The sequence below is a fragment of the Ambystoma mexicanum genome, chromosome 7q (assembly GCF_040938575.1).
Source record: "Ambystoma mexicanum isolate Mex_15411 chromosome 7q, UKY_AmexF1_1, whole genome shotgun sequence".
NCBI classification, from domain to species: Eukaryota; Metazoa; Chordata; class Amphibia; order Caudata; family Ambystomatidae; genus Ambystoma; species Ambystoma mexicanum.
Window position 1 is genome coordinate 248,948,808 of NC_090941.1, and position 25,041 is coordinate 248,973,848.

A 25,041-nucleotide genomic window follows, 5' to 3' on the forward strand; every position below is an offset into this window, starting at 1 on the left:
GCCGCAACTCTAGTGACTGGAGGTGGGTCTCCAGTAGTAGACATGGAACTCACTCCACATGAGTCAGTCGCTGGGACCTACGTCACGGAGGAACAGATCCAAGGCGTGGGAGATCTGGCTGATTACGAGGCATTGTCCGGTGAGTGCCCATGCATGTGTGTGTCATCCATGTGCATGGTGTGTGTGTGAGGGCTTCTGTTCGGGTGCCAGGTGAGAGTGTGTGTGCCTGAGTCGTATGGGTCAGCCATGTGCTTCATGCAATCCTTCCTGCGCAGCTGCATTTGGCCATAGCAGTATCCCTTCTGCCAACAGTAGACATCTAGCCCAACTGCACGCCAGTTGCCCTTGAAGTGTCACCTTGCCACAACATATTTGCTTCTCTTTCACTGTTCATTCAGTCAGTTTGTTTGCATTCCACCACTTTCACTAGGCATGTCGCTGTCCACTAGTCACATGTCTGACATGGGTATGGTAAAGTGGAGTGACTTTGTTACCTGGATATCATTTATACACACATGTCCCTGTGCAATTGGACCATTTCAGACTGGCAGCTCCAGGTGAAAAATCTGACCTGTTAGAATTAGAAAAGCTATTACATGGGGGAACTGGACTGAATGAATAGGTGCTGCCCTCCTCTCCATCTTCACTCAATAGCAATGGTACATGCCATCTGTGTGATGGCATGTGTGTTTCACCTGCCAATCACAGGCCAATGTGTGATGCCACTGCCAGGCAGCATGCAGAAAATGTGTTCATCTTCCATCTTGGTGTCATCAGTGTGTGCCATTTGCCTGGACTTCATACGCAGTGAGGGTGCATGCATGGGAGGGTTTTAGTCATGTGGGACATGTGTCAATCAAGTACTGGTTCTCTTGCTTCTCAGCCCTCAATGTGTGCCATGGTGCTAATGCCTGTTTCCATTTCTTTGTTTTCATGTCTTTGCAGGGGAAGACGCACCTGATACTGCTGGGGTTGTGGAGATGGTGCAGACCCAGGAGGGCTCCGAGGGCTGACCAACCACCAGTGAGGGACGTGGTGTGGTGGTGGGGGAGAACCCACAAGTGCTGCAGGTCGTGCTCTCAAGGGGTGTCTCTGGCTGCACCTCCCCCGAGCTGTACTCAGGTGTTGATTCGGATGAGACCTACGTGCCGTCGCAGGTGAGTGTTCCAGGGAGGGATTCTGTTCTGTCTCACCCACCTGCACCAGGGTCAGAACCCTCCATGGGGATGTCAGTGTTGGCAGCTACGCCTTCGGTGGTTACGGATGCAGGGTCACACTCCGCGACATCTGATCCTGTTCCTGGGCCAGCAGATCAGAGGGGGAATGCAGTCCTGCAGCCTCAGGCAGTGCCGGCACAGCAAGGCGCAGTTCGCCTTGCCCCAGACAGGTGTGGTGCCCGCCGACGTGGTGGCCGTACGCCACCCGGCAATACCGCATGGGAGCAATCCATTTACGGTATGGCAACCCAACAGGCTGCATCATCCGAGATGATGGCTCAGGCCATGGATAGGGTGGCCACTTCCATTGTCCCCCCAGAAAGGCTGATGGAGCGACTAGAGCAGGCAACCGACTCCATCTGCCAGTCACACAGGGAGGACATGTTGGGGTCCAACAGGGACAGGCGGGCGGCACTGGCGACTCTGCAGGAGGCCATCTCCATTGAGTCCCAGGGCCACAGGGAAGCCCTGAGGCAGGAGCTCCTTCACCTCAGGACGACTCTTGTTGAGCTTGAGGCTTCAACACACCAAAGGACAGAACAGTAGCTGGAGCGTCTCACCCGTACGCTCTCAGCTGAGATGCAGGCAACGAGGGCGGAGGTCCGGGCATCCCGTGAGTTGTTGCATGGGGACCTCCGCACACTCATCCTCCAGAACCAGACCTACCACACCTGCATGCTTGCAGCCATGGAGGAGCAGACTAGGGCCTTGCGTGGGCTGCCTCCCATAGTGCAACCACCTCCGGATGCAGCTGCACAGGGTGATAATAGCGACAGCAGTGATACTCCCACAATAGGGTAGCCGTGTGGGCCATGAGCCCATGGAGGTGTTTTATCTTCCCAGGATCCACGCAGGTGGGTTCTGGTGTGCATCCTGTCCTCGGACCTCCTGGGTGGCCTCCCCAACCCCCCCGGGCCCATCAATGGCCATTTTTGATTGTTTCTCATTTTTATTTTTATTTTGATTTCTTTTATTCCCAATTTTTTTGGGACGATCTGTTGGCTTCCGTGGTTCCTGTGGGCATACGCTGCATTGTGGCTGGGCACATGCAGGCTTGTAATGTATTTGGTTCAGATGCTTGGGTTTGAGTCACACACACCCCTCCTGCTTCCCATTTCCATGGGCTTGTAAAGGGTGTGCCCAAGTGACAGTGAATTACACAGTGACGTTGGACTCCCATGAGCTGTGTGGGCAGTCTGTAGTCAATACTGTGTATACATTCCTAGTGCATATTGCTGTTGTGTTGTACACTGCATGTTGCATTGATGTGTAACTCTTCTTCTGTGTCTACCTCCCAATTTGCAGGTCCCTTCCTCATGTCCACACAAGGACCTCTAGTCTGGAGATGGGGTCCATGTTGGCAGCAGTGCACCTACAACTCTACATGGCGACAACACTGCACAGTTGGTAGTGGTGGGAGTGCAGGCATTTCCAGGTGGTGAGACTACTAATATGTAACATTTGTGATGTCATGTTAATGGTACTACGTGCTCAAGTATGTTGTTGGTCCGGCATTGCTGTGAGCATTTCAGGTGTTGCAGGTTTCTAATAGTGCCACTGTACATAGTGAGACTGATGTCATGTTGTGGGGATTACTTTGTTTACCTGCAATTAGCATGACATGGCACGGTGTGTCATGTGGCGGTGCTGGGGTTGGGTTGGCTGACATGGCACTGTCCTCTTGTTGCATTTTGCAAGTGGGTATTCATTTTAGCTGCTTCAATGTGTAACTTCACAAAACTGCATTGGTGGTGTCTGTGTGGGTAGGGATGCACACTTGTGACACTTCCAGGTGAACAATCTCAGGCTGATATGGTTTTGACGGTTCATTCTCCAGACATTCAGGATCAGTGCCAGGTTGAGTCATCATTGATTGTCAGATGGAATGTGCCAGGGCAGTGTGCACTCCACAGGGGTGTGATTTCTATGTGAAGTAATTAGCCACTAGCTGTGTACGGGCTGCCTCCCCCTGTGCCCTTTCCCCTCCCATGCGCAGCGGCTGTGCATGTGGTTGGGGATGTGGGGCCACCACCATGTCCACGGCCAGGCCCCGGCGTGTTGCAACGTTGTGCAGGACACATGCTGCCACTATGATCCTGCACACTACTGGGGGAGCGTATAACAGCTGCCCGCCAGAACGGTCAAGGGAGCGAAAGCGTGACTTTAGCACTCCGAATGTGCGCTCCACTATGCCCCTGGTTGTAATGTGGGCTGTGTTATATCTTACCTGGGGTGGCGTGGTGGGGTTCCGAATTGGCGTCATCATGTGGGGGCTGAGAGGGTAGGCACTGTCCCCTGTGCAGGTGGTGATTGGTATCATTGGTGGGGTTGTGACCTTGCTCAGTATCCAACATGCATGCATGTGCAGTGGCATACATACTCACCAAGCAGCCATGTATCGCCATGCCGCCCAGCTTCTAGGTCCCGGCTTAGGGTGGACATTCGGTAAATGAAGCTGTCGTGGGTGGAGCCGGGATAGTTGGCATATACTGAGGTGATGATTCCCTTGGCATTACATGCTACCTGCACGTTGATGGAATGCCAGTGCTTGCGGTTCCTATAGATGTGCTCAGATGCCCTGGGGGGACGTAGAGCCACATGGGTGCAGTCGATGGCACCTAGCACTTTGGGGAATCGTGCCACAGCGTAAAAATCCAGGGCGGCAGCATGCCTTTCTGCAGGTGTTCTGGGCAGGTATATGTGCCTGCGGACTGATGGCCGTGCAGTGATGATGTTCAAGACCTGGTGTAGGCAGCGTGACTGGGTGGCCTGTGACACCCCACCCACTATGGCACTTGTCCGCTGAAATGATCCAGTGGCTAAGAAGTGCAGTACATTGAGGACCTTCTCCAGGGGGCTGAGTGCTTGGGAGCACAGGGTGGGTGATGTGAGGTCATCCTCCCACTCACTCACCAGGTCCAGTATAATGTGTGGTGGAAACCTGTACCTCCCATACACCTGGTTATCAGGCATCCCGAAAAGGCTGGTTCTGGGTGTGAATATTCTGGCCCTGACTATCCTCCTCCTCCTCCTTTGGTAGCCCACTGCCACTGCTGCTAGGAACGGTATGTTCATCCTGGCGTCTGAGCTTGTTATTGTTAAAGTCCGCAAATGTATGCTTTGCGCGTGTTCTAGGCGAGCGTGTGACCTGCGCACCCCTGGAATCCAGTTCCCAGTCCAATAGCGTGTGGAAATTCACACGCACCACGGGATACAGCGTGTGACCCGCGCACCCCTGGAATCCAGTTCCCAGTCCAATAGCGTGTGGAAATTCACACGCACCACGGGATACAGCGTGTGACCCGCGCACCCCTGGAATCCAGTTCCCAGTCCAATAGCGTGTGGAAATTCACACGCACCACGGGATACAGGTTCGCTGACGTACTTGCGTGTGTAAGTGCCCGCGCACCCATTAAATACACGTACATAGGCCAATCGCGTGTACGCGCACTTTTGTCCAATTACACGCGATGACACTCTGACGTGCAGTATCTCCACGTGTGCCCCGTCATCACGTGCTGAGTGGGGAACACCCGTGCGGGTCACGTCACAGACGCGCTTACGCGCTGAGGGACTCTGGTCCAATAGAATCGCGTATGCGTGCTGACGCGCTTACGCGCTAAGGGCCTTTCCTCGGATTTCACGCTGACGTGCAGGATTTTCACGTGCCAAATCACTCCGTATCAAGCTGGCCACGCGAAAACACACGGAAGACCACGCTCCTGCCCAGAAGGCCGAGTTACTGCCCCCCGTGCCCCGAGCAGCCTCCCACGTGCCATCTGCTGCTGCCTGCCTGCCTGCCTGCTGCCACCGTGCCCTGCCATTTGGTGCCTGCACATCAGCCATCTGCAGGGGTCCAGTTGCTGTGTCCACCCCTGCTGGAACTGAAGACTCCCGACTGGGATTACATCGCTCCACAGCCCAGCCCCAGGACCCAGTTGCCCACCCACACCTGCCTCTGGGGTTGCCATGTCGGGCACTTCCACATCTGGCACCAGTGGCAACCCCAGGCCAGAGGGGCAGAGGGGCACCAGCTTCACTGTCACCGAAGTTGATGTCCTGGTGGAGCATGTCCTGGGGCAGTATGATGCCCTCTTTGGATCGTCCCGCGCCAGCAAGGAAGGACGGCAGAGGATCTGGGCCGACTGTGTGGTTGCCATCAACGCGGAGGGGGTGGCAACCCGCGACGTCCTGAAGATCAAGAAGCGATGGGAGGACTTGAGGTCCAGGACCCTTGTGAAGGCCCGGCGCCTCGTGGAGGGGGGCCGGGGCCGCATGAGTTCCATCCAGATGAGGGTCCTGGAACGCGTACGCCCAGCGCTCCACGCCCAGATCCTTGAGAGGGAGGCCCGTCTGGAGTTGAGCGGTAAGTGTCCATGCATTACTGTGTGAGACAGGGCATGTTGCGGTGTGCTGGTTCTATGATACTTGCCTGTATGTGTGCCATAGGCCATGTATGCATGTATGTGTGCAGGGACATCATGGTAATGCATGTGCGACCAGTGATGTGTGACCCACATGGTTGTTGCATGTGTTGAAATGCCGCATGGGGAGCCCTATGTAGATTTTGAACATGAGAGCATGCCAGTCTCTGTACCTGGACATGGGTGGGGGTGAGGGATGGGTGCTGATGCCAGGTACATATATGGTAGCCATGTCTGTGTGCCTGACCTGCGTGTCTGTGACTTGTGCATGCCATGGATGCATGACACATGTGTGTGACAATGCACAGATTCAGTAAAGCAGCCAAATTACCCTTGTATCCGCTGTGTTTGGTGTGTTTGGGGCCAGATGGATGTGACTGAGGTGAAGTGTGTGCATGTGATAGGCATGAGCCATGATGCATGTGAGTTACATATCATTGAATGTTTCAAGAGTCCATTGGACATGCATGGAAATGTCCATGGCATGCACCATGCCTGTTACTGTGTGTGTTTTGCCTGGACTGACCCATGTGTTGTGGAGGGACATGATGGAAGTGTACTTTGACAGTGGTGCTCATCTGCTATTGCTTCCTGTCTAGGGGACCATTGTACAGTGCCCTGATGCTTGTGTTCTTTGTCTCCCTCTACGCAGCGGCTAGTGAAGAGGAGGGCGGAGACGGCGCTGTGGAGCAAGGCGGCGGGGATGCCCCCACGGCTGCAGCGGAAGGGGTGGGTGACCCCCACAGGGGCCTGCTACGGTGGGAGACGGTGAGGAGCCATCCAGGTTGGTGGTTTGCACAGAGGAGGAGGAGGCCGCCACTGGGGCACACATGGGGCCTGGTGGGGGCATCCCTGCTGGTGCAAGTGGTGCAGTCCAGGGCCAGGGGCAGGAGGCAGCACAGGTCACTGTGGAGGGGCCTGTGCATGTCGCTGTCCCTGACCCTGTGAGTGCACCACCATGCACCAGCAGGGATGCCCCGTCCCAGGCCTGTCCGCAGGTAGAGGGGATGTCCATGTCACCTGACTCCCCTCCACCTGCGGACGTGGGAACCCCTGGCCGTGCGGAGAAGGTCCTGATTGGGGTCGCGATGCGCACGGCTGTGATTCGTGATGCCGTGCGTGCTTCCCGGGAGGAGCACGCACGGCATCACGAAGTGCACCGTGGCGACGTGGCCCAATTGGGATCGGCCATGTTCGGGGGTTTCCTGCATGTGTTGGCCAATGTGGCGGCCCTCTCCTCCTCTGTGCAGGCTATCCACCAGTCGTTCTCCTTGCCGTCTTCCAGCCCAGATGCCACCAGGGCCCCCTGTGGACCTGCCCCGACCAATGCAGCCAGCTCGGTGGGGATCCCATCCCTGCCACAGTCGGGAGACAGAGATCCAGCAGGGGTGGACACCAGAGCAACTGGACCCCAGCAGATGGAGGATGTGACGGCATCATCGGGCAGGGCACGTGCACGACGGCGTCGGTGGTTTCCATCAGCCTGGATGCCGTCGTGCTGGCACAGGCAGTTGCGTCGGAGGCAGCAGCAGGCTCAACGTGGGAGGCATCATGGCTCGGGGCCATCAACATCAGGGGTGCAGGCATCGGCCGGAGGGCAGGAGAACCCTGGAATGGGAGTGGCTTCCGTGTGGGAGCGGTTGTGCCAGCGGATAGGTGCGGAGCGGCAGAGGGCAGAGGAGGAACGGCTCACGATGGTCAGGGCGGAGGACTCCATGCGGAGGGCGCTGAGGCGGGCTGAGTGACTCGAGGGTCTTCGCAGGGAGTTTGAGCTTGACACTGCGTTATCCCTGCGGGACCTCGGGGCCAGGGAACATGCCCGCCTCCAAGCCATTGACCAGGAGTTCGATGATGCCCTGGCCCATGACAACAACCAGTGAGCCGTCCGAATAGCCCGCTGCCTTTGTATATAGTTGTATAGTTAGGGTTAGGTTTCCTTTGTTTTTTTGATTTTTTTTGGTAGCGATTGGACAATGCACCACTTTTTTGTATATAGTTCAGTTTTTAGTTAGTAGTCATAGTTAGGTTTAATTTGGTTGGGCTCATGGACCCAGGATGATCTTCTTCATGGTTCTTCGTTGGCTTATTTTTATTTTTCAGATTATTTTCTTGGACATTCATCTTGTTTTGTTTGATTTGCTTTGTGTTTTTTCTTATTTCATTTCCATTCTACTTGCTGTTCAATACATTATTTTTTTTATTCTTCAATGTGTCGTATCATCTCATTGCTTTCAGGCATGTCATGTTGGGTGTTTTGTCATTCACTTGCAGCCATTGTGTGTGACAGACATGTGTTCAATTGCATTATTTAAATTGGGGGTGTAACATGTAATTGCCTTTGATATGTGGGTGGGTGTGATAGTTGGTTGGGCCTTTTGGCAGGGGAGGATGGGCATTACGGACATGATTGGGGAATGTTGGGACCCAGGTGCAGGGGGGCATGGATTGGACATGGGTGGGGGCCTGCTGGCAGGTGCCCCACAGTGCTGGGGGGGTGGGGGTGGTGGGAGACATGAGTTGGACATGGGTGGGGGCCTGCTGGCAGGTGCCCCACAGTGCTGGGGGGGTGGGGGTGGTCGGAGACATGAGTGGGGGCCTGGTGGAGGGTGCCCCTGGTGGTTGGGGGGTGGGGGTGGTGGGAGACATGAGTTGGACATGGGTGGGGGCCTGCTGGCAGGTGCCCCACAGTGCTGGGGGGGTGGGGGTGGTGGGAGACATGAGTGGGGGCCTGGTGGAGGGTGTCCCTGGTGGCTGGGGGGTGGGGGTGGTGGGAGACATGAGTTGGACATGGGTGGGGGCCTGCTGGCAGGTGCCCCACAGTGCTGGGGGGGTGGGGGTGGTGGGAGACATGAGTGGGGGCCTGGTGGAGGGTGCCCCTGGTGGCTGGGGGGTGGGGGTGGTGGGAGACATGAGTTGGACATGGGTGGGGGCCTGCTGGCAGGTGCCCCACAGTGCTGGGGGGTGGGGGTGGTGGGAGACATGAGTGGGGGCCTGGTGGAGGCTGCCCCTGCACTGCTGGGGTGTGGGGGTGGTGGGAGACATGAGTGGGGGCCTGGTGGAGGCTGCCCCTGCACTGCTGGGGTGTGGGGGTGGTGGGAGACATGAGTGGGGGCCTGGTGGAGGGTGCCCCTGGTGGCTGGGGGGTGGGGGTGGTGGGAGACATGAGTGGGAGCCTGGTGGAGGGTGCCCCTGGTGGCTGTGGGGTGGGGGTGGTGGGAGACATGAGTTGGACATGGGTGGGGGCCTGCTGGCAGGTGCCCCACAGTGCTGGGGGGTGGGGGTGGTGGGGGACATGAGTTGGACATGGGTGGGGGCCTGCTGGCAGGTGCCCCACAGTGCTGGGGGGGTGGGGGTGGTGGGAGACATGAGTGGGGGCCTGGTGAAGGGTGCCCCTGGTGGCTGGGGGGTGGGGGTGGTGGGAGACATGAGTTGGACATGGGTGGGGGCCTGCTGGCAGGTGCCCCACAGTGCTGGGGGGGTGGGGGTGGTGGGAGACATGAGTGGGGGCCTGGTGGAGGGTGCCCCTGGTGGCTGGGGGGTGGGGGTGGTGGGAGACATGAGTGGGAGCCTGGTGGAGGGTGCCCCTGGTGGCTGGGGGGTGGGGGTGGTGGGAGACATGAGTTGGACATGGGTGGGGGCCTGCTGGCAGGTGCCCCACAGTGCTGGGGGGTGGGGGTTGTGGGGGACATGAGTTGGACATGGGTGGGGGCCTGCTGGCAGGTGCCCCACAGTGCTGGGGGGGGTGGGAGACATGAGTGGGGGCCTGGTGGAGGGTGCCCCTGGTGGCTGGGGGATGGGGGTGGTGGGAGACATGAGTTGGACATGGGTGGGGGCCTGCTGGCAGGTGCCCCACAGTGCTGGGGGGGTGGGGGTGGTGGGAGACATGAGTGGGGGCCTGGTGGAGGTTGCCCCTGGTGGCTGGGGGGTGGGGGTGGTGGGAGACATGAGTTGGACATGGGTGGGGGCCTGCTGGCAGGTGCCCCACAGTGCTGGGGGGTGGGGGTGGTGGGGGACATGAGTTGGACATGGGTAGGGGCCTGCTGGCAGGTGCCCCACAGTGCTGGGGGGGTGGGGGTGGTGGGAGACATGAGTGGGGGCCTGGTGGAGGGTGCCCCTGGTGGCTGGGGGTGGGGGTGGTGGGAGACATGAGTGGGGGCCTGGTGGAGGGTGCCCCTGGTGGCTGGGGGGTGGGGGTGGTGGGAGACATGAGTGGGAGCCTGGTGGAGGGTGCCCCTGGTGGCTGGGGGGTGGGGGTGGTGGGAGACATGAGTGGGGGCCTGGTGGAGGGTGCCCCTGGTGGCTGGGGGGTGGGGGTGGTGGGAGACATGAGTTGGACATGGGTGGGGGCCTGCTGGCAGGTGCCCCACAGTGCTGGGGGGGTGGGGGTGGTGGGAGACATGAGTGGGGGCCTGGTGGAGGGTGCCCCTGGTGGCTGGGGGGTGGGGGTGGTGGGAGACATGAGTGGGGGCCTGGTGGAGGGTGCCCCTGGTGGCTGGGGGGTGGTGGGAGACATGAGTGGGGGCCTGGTGGAGGGTGCCCCTGGTGGCTGGGCGGTGGGGGTGGTGGGAGACATGAGTGGGGGCCTGGTGGAGGGTGCCCCTGGTGGCTGGGGGGTGGGGGTGGTGGGAGACATGAGTGGGGGCCTGGTGGAGGGTGCCCCTGGTGGCTGGGGTGTGGGGGTGGTGGGAGACATGAGTGGGGGCCTGGTGGAGGGTGCCCCTGGTGGCTGGGGTGTGGGGGTGGTGGGAGACATGAGTGGGGGCCTGGTGGAGGGTGCCCCTGGTGGCTGGGGGGTGGGGGTGGTGGGAGACATGAGTGGGAGCCTGGTGGAGGGTGCCCCTGGTGGCTGGGGGGTGGGGGTGGTGGGAGACATGAGTGGGGGCCTGGTGGAGGGTGCCCCTGGTGGCTGGGGGGTGGGGGTGGTGGGAGACATGAGTGGGGGCCTGGTGGAGGGTGCCCCTGGTGGCTGGGGGTGGGGGTGGTGGGAGACATGAGTGGGGGCCTGGTGGAGGGTGCCCCTGGTGGCTGGGGGGTGGGGGTGGTGGGAGACATGAGTTGGACATGGGTGGGGGCCTGCTGGCAGGTGCCCCACAGTGCTGGGGGGTGGGGGTGGTGGGAGACATGAGTGGGGGCCTGGTGGAGGGTGCCCCTGGTGGCTGGGGGGTGGGGGTGGTGGGAGACATGAGTGGGGGCCTGGTGGAGGGTGCCCCTGGTGGCTGGGGGGTGGTGGGAGACATGAGTGGGGGCCTGGTGGAGGGTGCCCCTGGTGGCTGGGGGGTGGGGGTGGTGGGAGACATGAGTGGGGGCCTGGTGGAGGGTGCCCCTGGTGGCTGGGGGTGGGGGTGGTGGGAGACATGAGTGGGGGCCTGGTGGAGGGTGCTCCTGGTGGCTGGGGTGTGGGGGTGGTGGGAGACATGAGTGGGGGCCTGGTGGAGGGTGCCCCTGGTGGCTGGGGGGTGGGGGTGGTGGGAGACATGAGTTGGACATGGGTGGGGGCCTGCTGGCAGGTGCCCCACAGTGCTGGGGGGTGGGGGTGGTGGGAGACATGAGTGGGGGCCTGGTGGAGGCTGCCCCTGCACTGCTGGGGTGTGGGGGTGGTGGGTGACATGAGTGGGGGCCTGGTGGAGGGTGCCCCTGGTGGCTGGGGTGTGGGGGGGGTGGGAGACAGGAGTGGGGGCCTGGTGGAGGGTGCCCCTGGTGGCTGGGGGGTGGGGGTGGTGGGAGACATGAGTGGGGGCCTGGTGGAGGGTGCCCCTGGTGGCTGGGGTGTGGGGGTGGTGGGAGACATGAGTGGGGGCCTGGTGGAGGCTGCCCCTGGTGGCTGGGGGGGTGGGGGTGGTGGTAGACATGAGTGGGGGCCTGGTGGAGGGTGCCCCTGCACTGCTGGGGTGTGGGGGTGGTGGGAGACATGAGTGGGGGCCTGTTGGAGGGTGCCCCTGGTGGCTGGGGGGTGGGGGTGGTGGGAGACATGAGTTGGACATGGTTGGGGGCCTGCTGGCAGGTGCCACACAGTGCTGGGGGGGTGGGGGTGGTGGGGAACATGAGTTGGACATGGGTGGGGGCCTGCTGGCAGGTGCCCCACAGTGCTGGGGGGTGGGGGTGCAAGGGGACATGAGTTGGTGTTCATTAGTTCAAGGAGACATGTGCCTTTGCTGGGGGGCATGCCCATGTTGTGTGGGCTGCCTGCGGGACATGACCAGGGATGCAGGGTAGTCCCCTGTGGTGTGGGCTGCCTGCAGGGGCAGTGGAGGGTGTACAGGGTACACCTGGGAGGACCCACACTGTCAAATCACATGTGGGACTCCCCGGCACCCCTGAAATACACGTACCGTGCAGAAATCGCGTGTAAAACTTCCCGCGCACCCCTGAAATACACGCGCCCAGGCTATTCGCATGTGGAACTTCCCGCGCACCCCTGAAATACACGCATCCAGGCTATTCGCATGTGGAACTTCCCGCGCACCCCTGAAATACACGCGCCCAGGCTATTCACGTGTGGAACTCCCCGCGCACCCCTGAAATACACGCGCCCAGGCTATTCGCGTGTGGAACTTCCCGCGCACCCCTGAAATACACGCGCCCAGGCTATTCGCGTGTGGAACTCCCCGCGCACCCCTGAAATACACGCGCCCAGGCTATTCGCGTGTGGAACTTCCCGCGCACCCCTGAAATACACGCGCCCAGGCTATTCGCGTGTGGAACTTCCCGCGCACCCCTGAAATACACGCGCCCAGGCTATTCGCGTGTGGAACTTCCCGCGCACCCCTCAAATACACGCGCCCAGGCTATTCGCGTGTGGAACTTCCCGCGCACCCATGAAATACACGCGCCCAGGCTATTCGCGTGTGGAACTTCCCGCGCACCCCTGAAATACACGCGCCCAGGCTATTCGCGTGTGGAACTTCCCGCGTACCCCTGAAATACACGTAGCCCGCTCCCCCAGGCCCGATCGCGTGTGAAACTTCACGCGAACCCCTGAAATACACGTAGCACGCTCCCCCAGGCCTGATCGCGTGAGAAATTTCACGCGAACCCCTGAAATACACGTAGCCCGCTCCCCCAGGCCTGATCGCGTGATTAACTTCACGCGAACCCCTGTGATGCACGTACCCTGCAAATCGCGTGTGAGACTTCCCGTGCACCCCGGTATACACGCACACGTATTTTTTGTCAGCGGGTGTCCGTGTTTGTGGGTACCCCTTTGCACGTCATTTTTCCTGGAGGGCCACAGTATGGGACATTCATCATGGCAGTATATAGGTGCTATTTGTTGGCGCACCTTTTGGCGCACATTTCTTACAGCCGCAGAGACGCTACCACCTGCTTTCTTGTGGCGGTTGTGTTTGTGCCTGTGCGCTGGTTTGAGCGTGCGCTTTTTTGCCCTATTCTATTCCATGAATACGTGTTGTAGGCGAGCGTGTGGGCGTTCTGCGCACTTGTGCCCTGTACTTCCCCGTGACGCCCACGTTTTGGCAAGTTGTTCCCCATTCCGAGTGTTACGCCCGTGTTCCGCCTACTTTTGTTGCGTGCGCCGCGCTATGTGCGAATTTCGCTGTGGCCTGTGCGATTTTCGCTGTGACCTGGCGCACGCTGTTAGATGGCCTGTGCGCCAACGTGCGCCGCGCACTTTTTTATCGCACATCCGCTGGTTTTCTCGCGCACGGCCTTCCATGAATCGACGTGCGCTGCTTTTCGTGCGATTTTCGCAATTGCAGTGCGATTTTCGCTATTCCACTGCGATTCGCACGTTTTTGCCCACTTGCGCCGCGCTAATTATTCCATGAATCGGCCTGATAGTGTTTTTGGAATAAGACGACAATTGGACGACTGTGCTGGAATGGTGAAATTCACTATAAACTCACAGTAAGATCCACAAGAATTTCTAATGTACTTACTACAAGTACTGGAAAACAAAAACATACCTATAAATGAAATCTTTCAGATTTCATACATGTGGAAACATACATGCACTCTCTGCAACAATGTGACACAAGAAGAAATCCCCAATGAACGCTTCATATATATATCAATACCAAATTGTGAATCCTTTCCATTTCAGCAACTTGTACAAAATGCAGACCATGGTAGATTATGCTCTACCTGCAATTCAGATAATCGCTCCACGTTAGTAATACAAACACATAGTAAATACGTAATACTAATGCTTCTACGTTACAATGCAGATGGTACCAAAAACAACTGCAAGCTGACTGGATTCACACATGGTCAAATATCACTTGGTAAGAAAACCTTCACAACAATAGGTATAATCTACCACGCAGGAGCCACATCCAATTCAGGGCACTACACTGCATACATAAAAAAGAAATGTGGATGGTTTTAATGTAATGATAGTACCATTACTCTAAAGCAGAGATTACCAGCAAATCTTACAAACGCTTATTTGATGTTCTTAAAACCAAAATTTGATAAATAAACTGTATTTAAACCTTTAAGTAAATTTGTGTTACAAAAATATAAACTGTTAGAATACTCCAAAAGCTATTTAACAGCTCAAAGATTCTACAACAACTAATCAGATAAATGAATACCACTAAATTAGGCCAAAAAATACACAGTTAGAATACGCCAATTGGTATCTAACTGTCCCAAAATATAACAATATCCAAATAGGTAAATGAAAACCACTACAATATATTAAAAAAATAGACAGTTAGAATACGCCAATTGGTATCTAACTGCTCCAAAATTTTATAATATCAAAACAAATGAAGAATCTGTTACTGTTCCAAAAAAAATACAACAAAGCAAAGTATAAAGCATTAGCCAGATACAACAAGTGAACACTGAAAACAAACAAACAAATAAACTGTAGCATAACAGAAAAAGGTTTTTTTTTAAATCCAACATGGATTTTTTTTTCTCCCACAGACCCAATGATTTTAGCAACAAATACAGAAACTGAGCAAATTGCACAGTACTCTGATTTGTACTCTACTAAATATGAGGGTCGAAAAAAAATAAAAGTATATTGCTTATACAATGTAATAAGTCATTACAAAATACTAATACTAACATGCTATTTTCTTTTATCACAGAAATGAAGAAGAAAAACATGGACTCCCATTACTAGACCAAACAGTAAGTATACAATAATAAGGACAACCATAGCAGCACATCACATCCATAATATCTAATACCTTTGTTCCTTATACATTTGTTTTTCACCCAAAGTTATAAACAAATATGAATGTGATATGCTGCGGTGGTTGTTGCCAGGGCATAGAGTCTTGGGTGCATGGCCATTTGGCCATGCACCCAAGACTCTATGCCCTGGCAACAACCACGGCAGCATATCACATCCATAGAGTCAAACATTTCAACTATGATCTATGGGAAACTTTTAATGTCCGCGAACAATGTGAGTGTTCTTAGAACACTTTGAACTTGCCAGCGAACAATACGGACACTGTTTTCAGGACACCTCCTACGAACATTTCAGAACAACGCGATAGTTCTTAGAACACTTTCAACTTAACAACGAACAATACGGACAGCGTCCTAAGGACACCCCCTACGAACATTCCAGGACACCGGGAGTGTTCTCAAAAACGTCTTCAGAACACCCCCATCTTGTTTATTTGCAAACAATTCAGGACACCGCGAGTGTTCTTAGGACACATTCAACTTGACAGAGAACAATACGGACAGCGTCCTCAGGACACCCCCTACGAACATTGCAGGACACCGGGAGTGTTCTCAAAAACGTCTTCAGAACACCCCCATCTTGTTTATTTGCGAACATTTCAGGACACCGCGAGTGTTCTTAGAACACATTCAACTTGACAAAGAACAATACGGACAGCGTCCTCAGGACACCCCCTACGAACACTCCCCGGACACTGGGAGTGTTCTTAGAAGCGTCTTCAGAACACCACCATCTTGTTTATTTGCGAACATTTCAGGACACCGCGAGTGTTCTTAGGACACATTCAACTTGACAAAGAACAATACGGACAGCGTCCTCAGGACACCCCCTACGAACACTCCCCGGACACCGCGAGTGTTCTTAGAAGCGTCTTCAGAGCACCCCCATTTTGTTTATTTGCGAACATTTCAGGACACCGCGAGTGTTCTTAGGACAGACTCAACTTGACAGAGAACAATACGGACAGCGTCCTCAGGACACCCCCTACGAACACCCCCCGGACACCGCAAGTGTTCTTAGAAGCGTCTTCATAACACCCCCATTTTGTTTATTTGCAAACATTTCAGGACAACGCGCGTGTTCTTAGAACACATTCAACTTGACAGAGAACAATACGGACAGCGTCCTCAGGACACCACCTACGAACACTCCCCGGACACCGCGAGTGTTCTTAGAACAGTTTCACTTTGCTTGCGAACAAAACGGACACATTTTGACTCCTTAGAACACCCCCTAGTCAGTTTATTTAGAAAATTTCAGAACACCCGTGATGTCCGCAAACAAATCGAACACAAAAAGAACGTCTAACACATAAAAAACACAACTTTCATCCTATCTCACACACTCCCACCCTCCCCAAACACTCCTACACACCAACACACTCTACAAAATACACATTTTGAACAAAGTTTCACCGCGCTGTCCGGGGACGTCCCCGAATCCAATATGGCGGGCGCTACCGAAAAATCTGACGCGCTTCACGCTCCACGTCGTCCAATCAGCGAACACTTTGCATGTCCGTGAACATCACGCAAGACAATGGGCCAATCAGGACACTTTCCGCGGAGCGAACAGGGAAGTGTATCCGCAAACCGAACACAGATATCACTAATTTTTTTTTACCTACTTTTTGGTCATTTTAAAAAAAAAACTACTGGACAAATTTTCACCAAATTTGCAAAAGCACGCTTTCGGGACCAAGCCGCTGCTCCTGGTCCAAATTTGGTGGAAATCCGTCCAGCGGTTTGGGCTGTAGACGCAAGCAAAACATTTTTCCCATTCACTCTATGGAGAGTGAGTATAATGTATACAAATATGAGGTAGAGTAATAAAAATAAAACTATGACAAAGTGCTGATAACCATAATGATTATCTTCATGCACAGAAAGGAATGCTCTCTTTCAAGCCTGTATCTTCCGCTATGTACATGTTTCATATATGATGTGACAGGACCCCAAGTCTACAAATATAGTACCTTTTCAATTTTTACTTCCTGACTGTTACTGTAGAAAACTATGCGGCTTTGATATGTCAGTAAAGGATAAAAAGGGAGAGCCAGCCATGTGATGTCATCAGTTATGTCATCAATGACATTTGTGATGTCATCTTTGATGTCCTGGGTGTTAGTGTTAGCAGTGCACGGTGGCGCGAGTTATGGTTGCTTATGTTACCATAACTGGCAAATTTCAAGGGTTTTTCGGTTTTACTTGGAACCATAACGTCCCTTTAACAAAGTTTTTTCACTGAATTTCATAGGTTTTTAGTAGCACAACTTAACCATAATATCCCTGACATGTAGCATAGAACATACTTTCCCCCTCGTAGTGATTTTCATGTCTGCGGACTACCGCCATGTCCGCGGACACATCGAAAATCTGAGCGTGGTGAATGTAAATTTAAATAGTGTGCCCCATTTCCCCTTTGAAGTTGGCTCTGAAAAGAGCCATTTTTTTTTTTTTACAGATGCTTGACAGACACCTGTTATTTTATATTTTTTCTCTTGTTTTTTTTTCTTACTTTACTCCTAAAATCTTCACATAACCTTCTCCAAAGCAACCCTTACATTCCAAAATAAAAAGGCATTTCCGGTAAAAGATAAACAAATGCCATCTTCTTTAAAATTAACAGTATTACTGGCATCAATATTCTCATTGTTACAGAAGAACAAACCAGCTCTAAGCATGAATGCACACATGCCTCGGTTGATGACACACCTAGCAATGTTTTGCTGAGGACAAAAAACTGAACTATTGTCCCATATTGCCCTAGGTAGTAATCCAGAAAAAATTACTTTCGCATTTGGAAGGATCTTCACTACGGCTTGAACCAAGCGGTCCAAATCAGCCAACAAAGTAGGGGCACTGACGTTGCCCAAATGGAAAGCACCATAGTGCAAAACTACCACATGCGGACTGTTCATCGTGGCCATATCCGCACAAACTTGTACAATTCCCTGTACATTGCAATCAGGCACAGTGCTCCACATGACCTCCACTCCTTTGACATCAAAGTTCTTTGCAACATGCCTGCATTCAGCGTACTGCTGTAAATCATGCACAAACATATCTCCGAGCACCAACACCCTGACTTTCTCCACTTCTGCCATCTTCACCACACACAGTCTCTTTCAACACAAATCCACAACCTCGACATCTGATTGGCTGATCCGTACAGTCTTCTTTCCATGTTGGATTTCCTGGAAAAACCCAGATTTACCACGCCCTGTCCACGAACAGCCGCGGTGTCCGCGGACGGCATCCACTTTACTCTCTGTACCATTCCCTCATTGCATACAGCTAAGCAATCACACAATACGAATAACGTCCTCAGAACACCCCCATTTTGTGAATTTCCGAACATTTCAGGACAATTTTCATTTCATTATTCTACATATTAACATTACAAATATTATACTTTTATCTTGTACTCTGCACACAATGCTATCTTTCTCCATTAGCAGCTCAGTATACTACATAGAATCCCATAATACAATGCTATTTATTGATATAAATGCATCGTTAAAAGCACTAATAACGGTATGATATTTATTGCAATATCCTTGACACTTTTTTCGGAACATTATGATGAAAATCCCTAGTACACAAATTCCATGAAAAGTACATACACATGTGATGTCATCAGTGATTTCATCAATGACATTTGCGATGTCATCTTTGATGTCCTGGGTGTTAGTCTTAGCAGTGCATGGTGTTGGCGTGAGTTATTTTTCATAGCTTACCATAACTTGCTATTTTCAGGGGTCTTTCGGCTGTACTTATAACCATAACGTCCTTTAAACAAACTTTTTTTAATATCACGCAAACAATATACAAACATGGCGTGCAAAAACCAATTTCTACAGATGGCTTTACACAGAATGTTGCCAAGTAAGAATTTATGCTCGTTCACAGTGAAGGTCAGCTGCTTCCATTTTTTTCTCGGGCCCTGGAGAGGCTCACGAAGCGGACTATAAGGTTGTATTGTGTTTTGACCTTGACAGACAGAGATTGTGATGAAAGACTTCTCTTGAAGGAGTGTTGCTAAAACGTAAGGGAAGATAAAGATGAAATTTCGGAAACAAAACCACTTTTACATATTATATCACTATGCGAAAGATCGTTGGCACACGCGGAGTCGTATTTTGGGACTGCACCACTCGTAGACAATAGAAATTGCAATTGTACTGTAAGTAACCCTTTACATTACTTTATACCAAATATAATTACAATAGCGTAGCATTAAAGACCGCTGAAGTTGAACTTGTTCGTTGAAAGTGGCATAATGTTTTCTACCGCGCACTATCACTGCCGAATTGATCCCCTGTCGTTTAGAGGGCTCTGAAAAAGGCAGACGACACAGAGTGGGTTAATATAAATAATTTAACCGGTCTATAGGCGGTCAAGCGCTCTACTCGCTGTGCCACTTCACTGTAGCCTGTCAAGTGGCACAGCGAGTACAGCGCTTGCTTTGACATCCGTGCACAGCTTGCTAACGCAAGTTCGAATCCCGGCAAGGCCAAACTCAGCCTTTCATCCTTCCGTGATCGATAAATGAGCACCACACACCGTGGTTAATAATAAGCACCGCTTAGATACCTAACAGTTCTTAGCGCTATATGAATGGGAAAATATTATTATTTTATTATTAACATACTCTGTTGCACTATCTTCGATAGCAAATAGTTTCACACCCTAATAAATAAAATGATGATTTTTAATGAAGATCGGCTGGTGAGACTAATTTATGTTTTTTAAAACAGGTACGTGGCCCCGTTTTGTCTATGTCACGATTTACAGACTCCAGCGGATGGGGTCTTCAACTGCCAGGTGCAAGTCCAAATATGCAACTTCATGACCCTCACCATTTTATGGGACAATCGCCAAGGACCAATATGCCCTTACGCAGTACTAGCGGCTACAAACAACATACCAACCAATACGGTGGTCTAATGGCTCGTTGTTGGAGCAACCTTCCGATTATCAGAGAGACCATTTACTGCTTTTATCATAAACCAACAGCCTATCTACCGCAAAGGAACAACGCGTGGCTCCATAGAAACTTTTGCGGATCGACAGCAGAGACAATAGCAAATCGCTGAATATTCACTAAACATTTCATGTGAAATAAATGTACTTTACCAAATGTACAATCCTGCTGTTTACTTTTAAACCACAGTTTCATATTCCGAATTGTGGCGCACTGTGTTGTAACCTGATCTAACACTCTCTGTACCGCAAAGGAACATCGCGTGTCTCAACATGAACTTTTGCGGATCGACAACAAAGACAAATGCAAATTGCTGAATATTCTCTAAACATTTGATGTCAAATAAATGTACTTTACAACATTTACAATCTTGCTCTTTGCTTTTAAATCACAGTTTCATATTCTGAATTGTGGCGCGCTGTGTTGTGACATAATGTGTGTTGTCTTCCGGGTTCTGTGTAAAGTCGCGTAGTACTGGAGACGACTGGGCGCGTTTCATTACGCACCCTGTAACGTCACGGAGAAAGGCGGGGAATATGAATGCTTTGATAATATCAGGCTTAGTGGCGGGAGATATGATTTAGTGTCGCAAAAGCAAGTCAGCCAGGTCAATAGCGCCAGTCATAGGATTAACACATAATGTCGACGCACACCAGCCGGATTTATCGTTTCTTTAGTGGACAAAAAGTCGGTTGACGCCCCTAGGAAATTGTACTATTAGCGAACAAAAGGAGTGCTCTTAAAACACTTTCACCCTGACAACGAACAATACAAACAACGTTCTCAGAACACCCCCATTTTGTGTAATTGCAACCATTTCGGGACACTGCGAGTGTTCTTAGAACACATTCAACTAGACAGATTACAATACGGACAGCGTCCAGAGGACACCCCCAGTTTGTTTATTTACGAACAATTAAGTACACCGCGAGTGTTCATAGCTCATTTTTACCTTCCTTGCGAAGAAAAATGACACATACTCCGTCCTCTAAACACCCCACCATTTAGTTTATTTACAAAATGTCAGAACAGCTGTGTTCTCCGCAGACAAATCGAACGCAACAAAAAGGTCTAGCACATAAAAAAACAAAGCATTGAACCTATCTCATACTCCCCCACCCTCCCCAAACACTCTTACACACCAACACACGGCACTAAATACAATTTTTTATCCACGTTTCACTGCGCTGTACGCGGTAGACTGCGAATACAAGATGGCGGGCGCCACAGAAAACATGACGCGCTCCACGCCCCTCGCCGTCCAATCAGCGAACACGTCGCATGTCCGCGCACATGACGCAAGCCCATGGGCCAATCGGGGTGCTGTCCGCAGAGCGAAAAGGGAAGTCCGTCCGCGAAGCGAACGCAGATATCACTAATTTTTTTGACTTACATTTTGGTCATTTTTAAAAAAACTACTTTACAGATTTACACCAAATTTACAAAAGCACGCTTTTGGGACCAGGCCGCCGCTCCTGCCGCAAATTTGGTGTAAATCCGTCCAGCGGTTCGGGCTGTAGCCGTGCGCAAAGTTTTTTCCCATTCAGTCTATGGGAAAAAAAAAAGTTTTGGGATCCCCCCTATAACTTTTCCCCCCCTGGACGAATCCTCACCAAACTGTGCAAAAAAATTCAGAGTGACCCATCTACTTTTTTTGCAAAGTTTGGTGAGGATCCGTCCAGGGAGAGCGAAGTTATAAGCCGCCCAAAAAGTGCTCTTCCTATGGAAACAGCAACTTAACCATAACTACATGTAATATATATTATATATATATATATTTTTTTAAAAGCTTTATTTGTTTTTGGTAAAACAGCTTTACAAATATATAATAAGAAGATACAAAGCAACAAAAACATCTAACATAAAAGACAATTCATATAATAGCTCTTCAACAGGATTACAACGTATATAAAACCATTATTAGGGTATTCAACCAAACATTTAAAACATAATAGTGATTGTTAGCTTACTATTGCGAGTTCATTTGCAATGACATTTACCAACCTTACAGTCATGAGTATGGAAGAGTTAGTAACACCCCACATACATTTTAGCCAAATCCAGTTTCTGGCTAAAACAGAGTTTGCTTGAGAAAATAAATTCATTATTCTGCAATGATCATTTTCAAAATGTATACAAAAGAGAAAAAGATGTTGTAGTGTTTCCTGAGTTAACTTACAGAATCTGCATATCTCATCACGCATGTTTGATTTGTTTTTATACCAATACTTCATTCGCACCCTTGTGTGAAGCAAGTCTAGTCTAAACAGCATGTATGTTCTACGTACCTGTGAACATGGACACAATATTATATATGAAAGGCGTGGAGATTGTTTATGGCAAAATTTAGCATATTCTGCAAATGATGGATATTGCTGCATTTGCAGGCAGCAATCCGCCCAATCGGTTTCAAACAATTTTTTCTTGACCTTTGCTTGAAAGAGTTCTAAATCCTCAGTAGACATATTGATTTTTTCCAACAGAGACAGCAAACACACTTTGCACTTTAGCAAAGAAGGGGGGTAATTGCTGACAAGCATGAGATTTAATCCAGTGTATAAAGAATTCTTATTCTTAGGAGGAAACATCATTTTAGAAAAATTGGCAAGTAGGCGCCAATTATACCTTGCCGCTAGTGAATTAAGGGCCAATTTGTGCCTAAGAATTGCGTTTGGCGTAGATATTAGAAGGCCTAGTGTATACTTCCATATGGAACCCTGTAGTTCATCTAAAAGGGGCCCAAGGTCGATTAGAAAAATTTCCACTCCATAAAGTATAATTGCCTCAACTTTTTTGTGTTAAAATTCCAATAGAGGGGTTAACGAAAATGTGCAGATTTATGAAGCAAAATTTTCATTTGGCCCTTCAAAGGAAGAACTTTTACCATAAGAATTTCTTTCATTCTTTTATAAGAGATGTTGTTAGTCAGTATTAGTCCTAAGTAAGGTAAGTTTATGGATACAGCTATAGGTAAAGCTTCAATTGTCCAAGAAAAATATCAGACTTTTTTCCTATTACAAAATACGATTATATTTGATTTCTGAGGGTTTACAGTTAAGTTGTTAATCTTGCAATACTGTAAAAAACTTTCCAATTTCATTTGCAGACCTGATTGAGTTCGATCGAACAGCAGAAAAGCATCCTCATATGCCAACCAAGATAGGCTGAAAGACCCTATACGAGCTGCAAAAGATTTATCTGGGTGCCATATCTCGTCTATGTCTGCCAAGTAGAGGTTAAAAAGAATGGCTGCAAGATTGCAGCCTTGTTTGACACCAGTCCAACTTGGTATGGCCTCAGTAAGTGATCCTGCATGGTTGATTGGCACCTTAAAGTTAGTATTCATGTGGAGCATTTCTACTAAGGTGATCAAATACTGAGGGTTTTAGCTTTGCACATTTTTTGCCATAGCTTGCCTCTTATCACACAATCAAAAGCTGCCTTTAGATCGAGAGATGCGACAAAGATGGGACAATTGTCAGGGCAGTTAGCAGAAGCAATGATGTGGGCAAGAATGGAGGCATTAAGTGGGGTGCCCATACCTTTTCTAAACCCTACTTGTGCAGTGCTCAGACAAGAGTTGTTACGAGTACATATTTCCAGTTCTTGCAAGATTAGAGATGCGAACATTTTTGCAGCTACATCAATAATGGCCACAGGTCTATAATTGTTAGGCTCAGAAATAGACCCCTTTATGTGTAGTGGAATAATTATTGAGGTAAGCCAGGATTTGGGAATCATTTTCAAACAAAAGATTTCTTGGAAAGTGACACTGAAAATCGATGACCAGAACAACTGATCATCTTTAATCAAACAAGGCGGTAAACCATCTGGCCCTGCACATTTAGATCCCTTCAATTTATGAATTGCTTGAAGGATATCTGTTGTTCCCCAAGGACAAACATTTGGAATTAATTGACAATTCGGTGGATATTCATATGATCTAAATTCAGCTGGAAGAGCACATTTGGGGAGAAAAAATGAAGTCCAAGTTGAGCCATCGATTCCTGAGTCAAATTCACGAGGTTCTTCCTTGTCTATTGATCTAATGATTTTCCAAATTTCTTTTGTCTTCCGATTACATAACAAATTAACTATTTTTTGGTTTCGTTGTAATTTATCCAGAGCCCGGATTTGGCATAGAGCATGTTTATAGTTAAATATGCATTTTTTTTTCTCATTACATACTCAGAAGGGATACTACTCAACATGGACTTCTTTGCCTCTCGGAGGTCAGCATTTTTCTTCTGCTTGAGTAAGGCTACTGCTTGAGAATATTGTGCTTTCTCATTTTTGTTTGTGTTGTACTCGACACACATATGGGCCATTTTTAGAAGATGCAATGTGATCATCTGTGAATTCCATTTTAGTATAACTTTCTTTTCATGGCCATTTTCCCCTTTGCTCTTCCATAAATCTCTATTTACAAGAGCAGTGAACTTCCTACCAATTAATCGACATTCTAGGTCTATCAATCTGAATAAGGGCTAGATTAGATTCCTGATGTCGATTCCTGATGTCGAACTTTCAGAAAGTCTAAAATGGAAGTAGCTGTCATTAAGTGATCACCCAGGTGTGTTTCTATGGTGCTTACTTTTGAGAGCATGCCCAATAGACATTTGGAAGAAAACATATGATCAATCCAATAATGAAGACCCCGACGTTTCCTAGTGAAATTCACATGATTGCATTCAGGTTGTAATAAATGAACATCCCAACATTTTAAAAAATGTCTCCATACATTTCCCTTTTGTATAGCAGTCTGATAGTAAGCTGACCTGTTGGAAACCATGCTGTTCTTTATCCAAAATAATGTGGTGAAATCCCTGCCAACAAGGAATTCAGCAAAGGGCGATTTATCATAAGGCTTAATGAGGGCATCATTTAATGTTTCGCACGCTATTTCAATTGGGTACCGTCAAGGGTTCCAGTATAGCGAAATTATAAATAGGTCTCCACTATGCAGAGAGTCAAATCTCACATCCACCAGTAAAAAGAGATCAGATTCATATACATGCTTAATTGTGAAGTTCAATTTGGTGTCAATCAAAATAGCTAAAGCACCTGCTCGTCTACCTTCTATAACTCTAGTCGCAGGATGTACACAGGAAAAGAAACCATTGAGTTTGATGCTTGCAACAGCCATGGTCTCTTGAACCAGCAAAATGTGAGGAAGAGCTTCTTGATTTAGCTTTTTCCTCCATTTCGTTAGATTTGAGAAGCCGCAGCAATTCCACGAACCAAC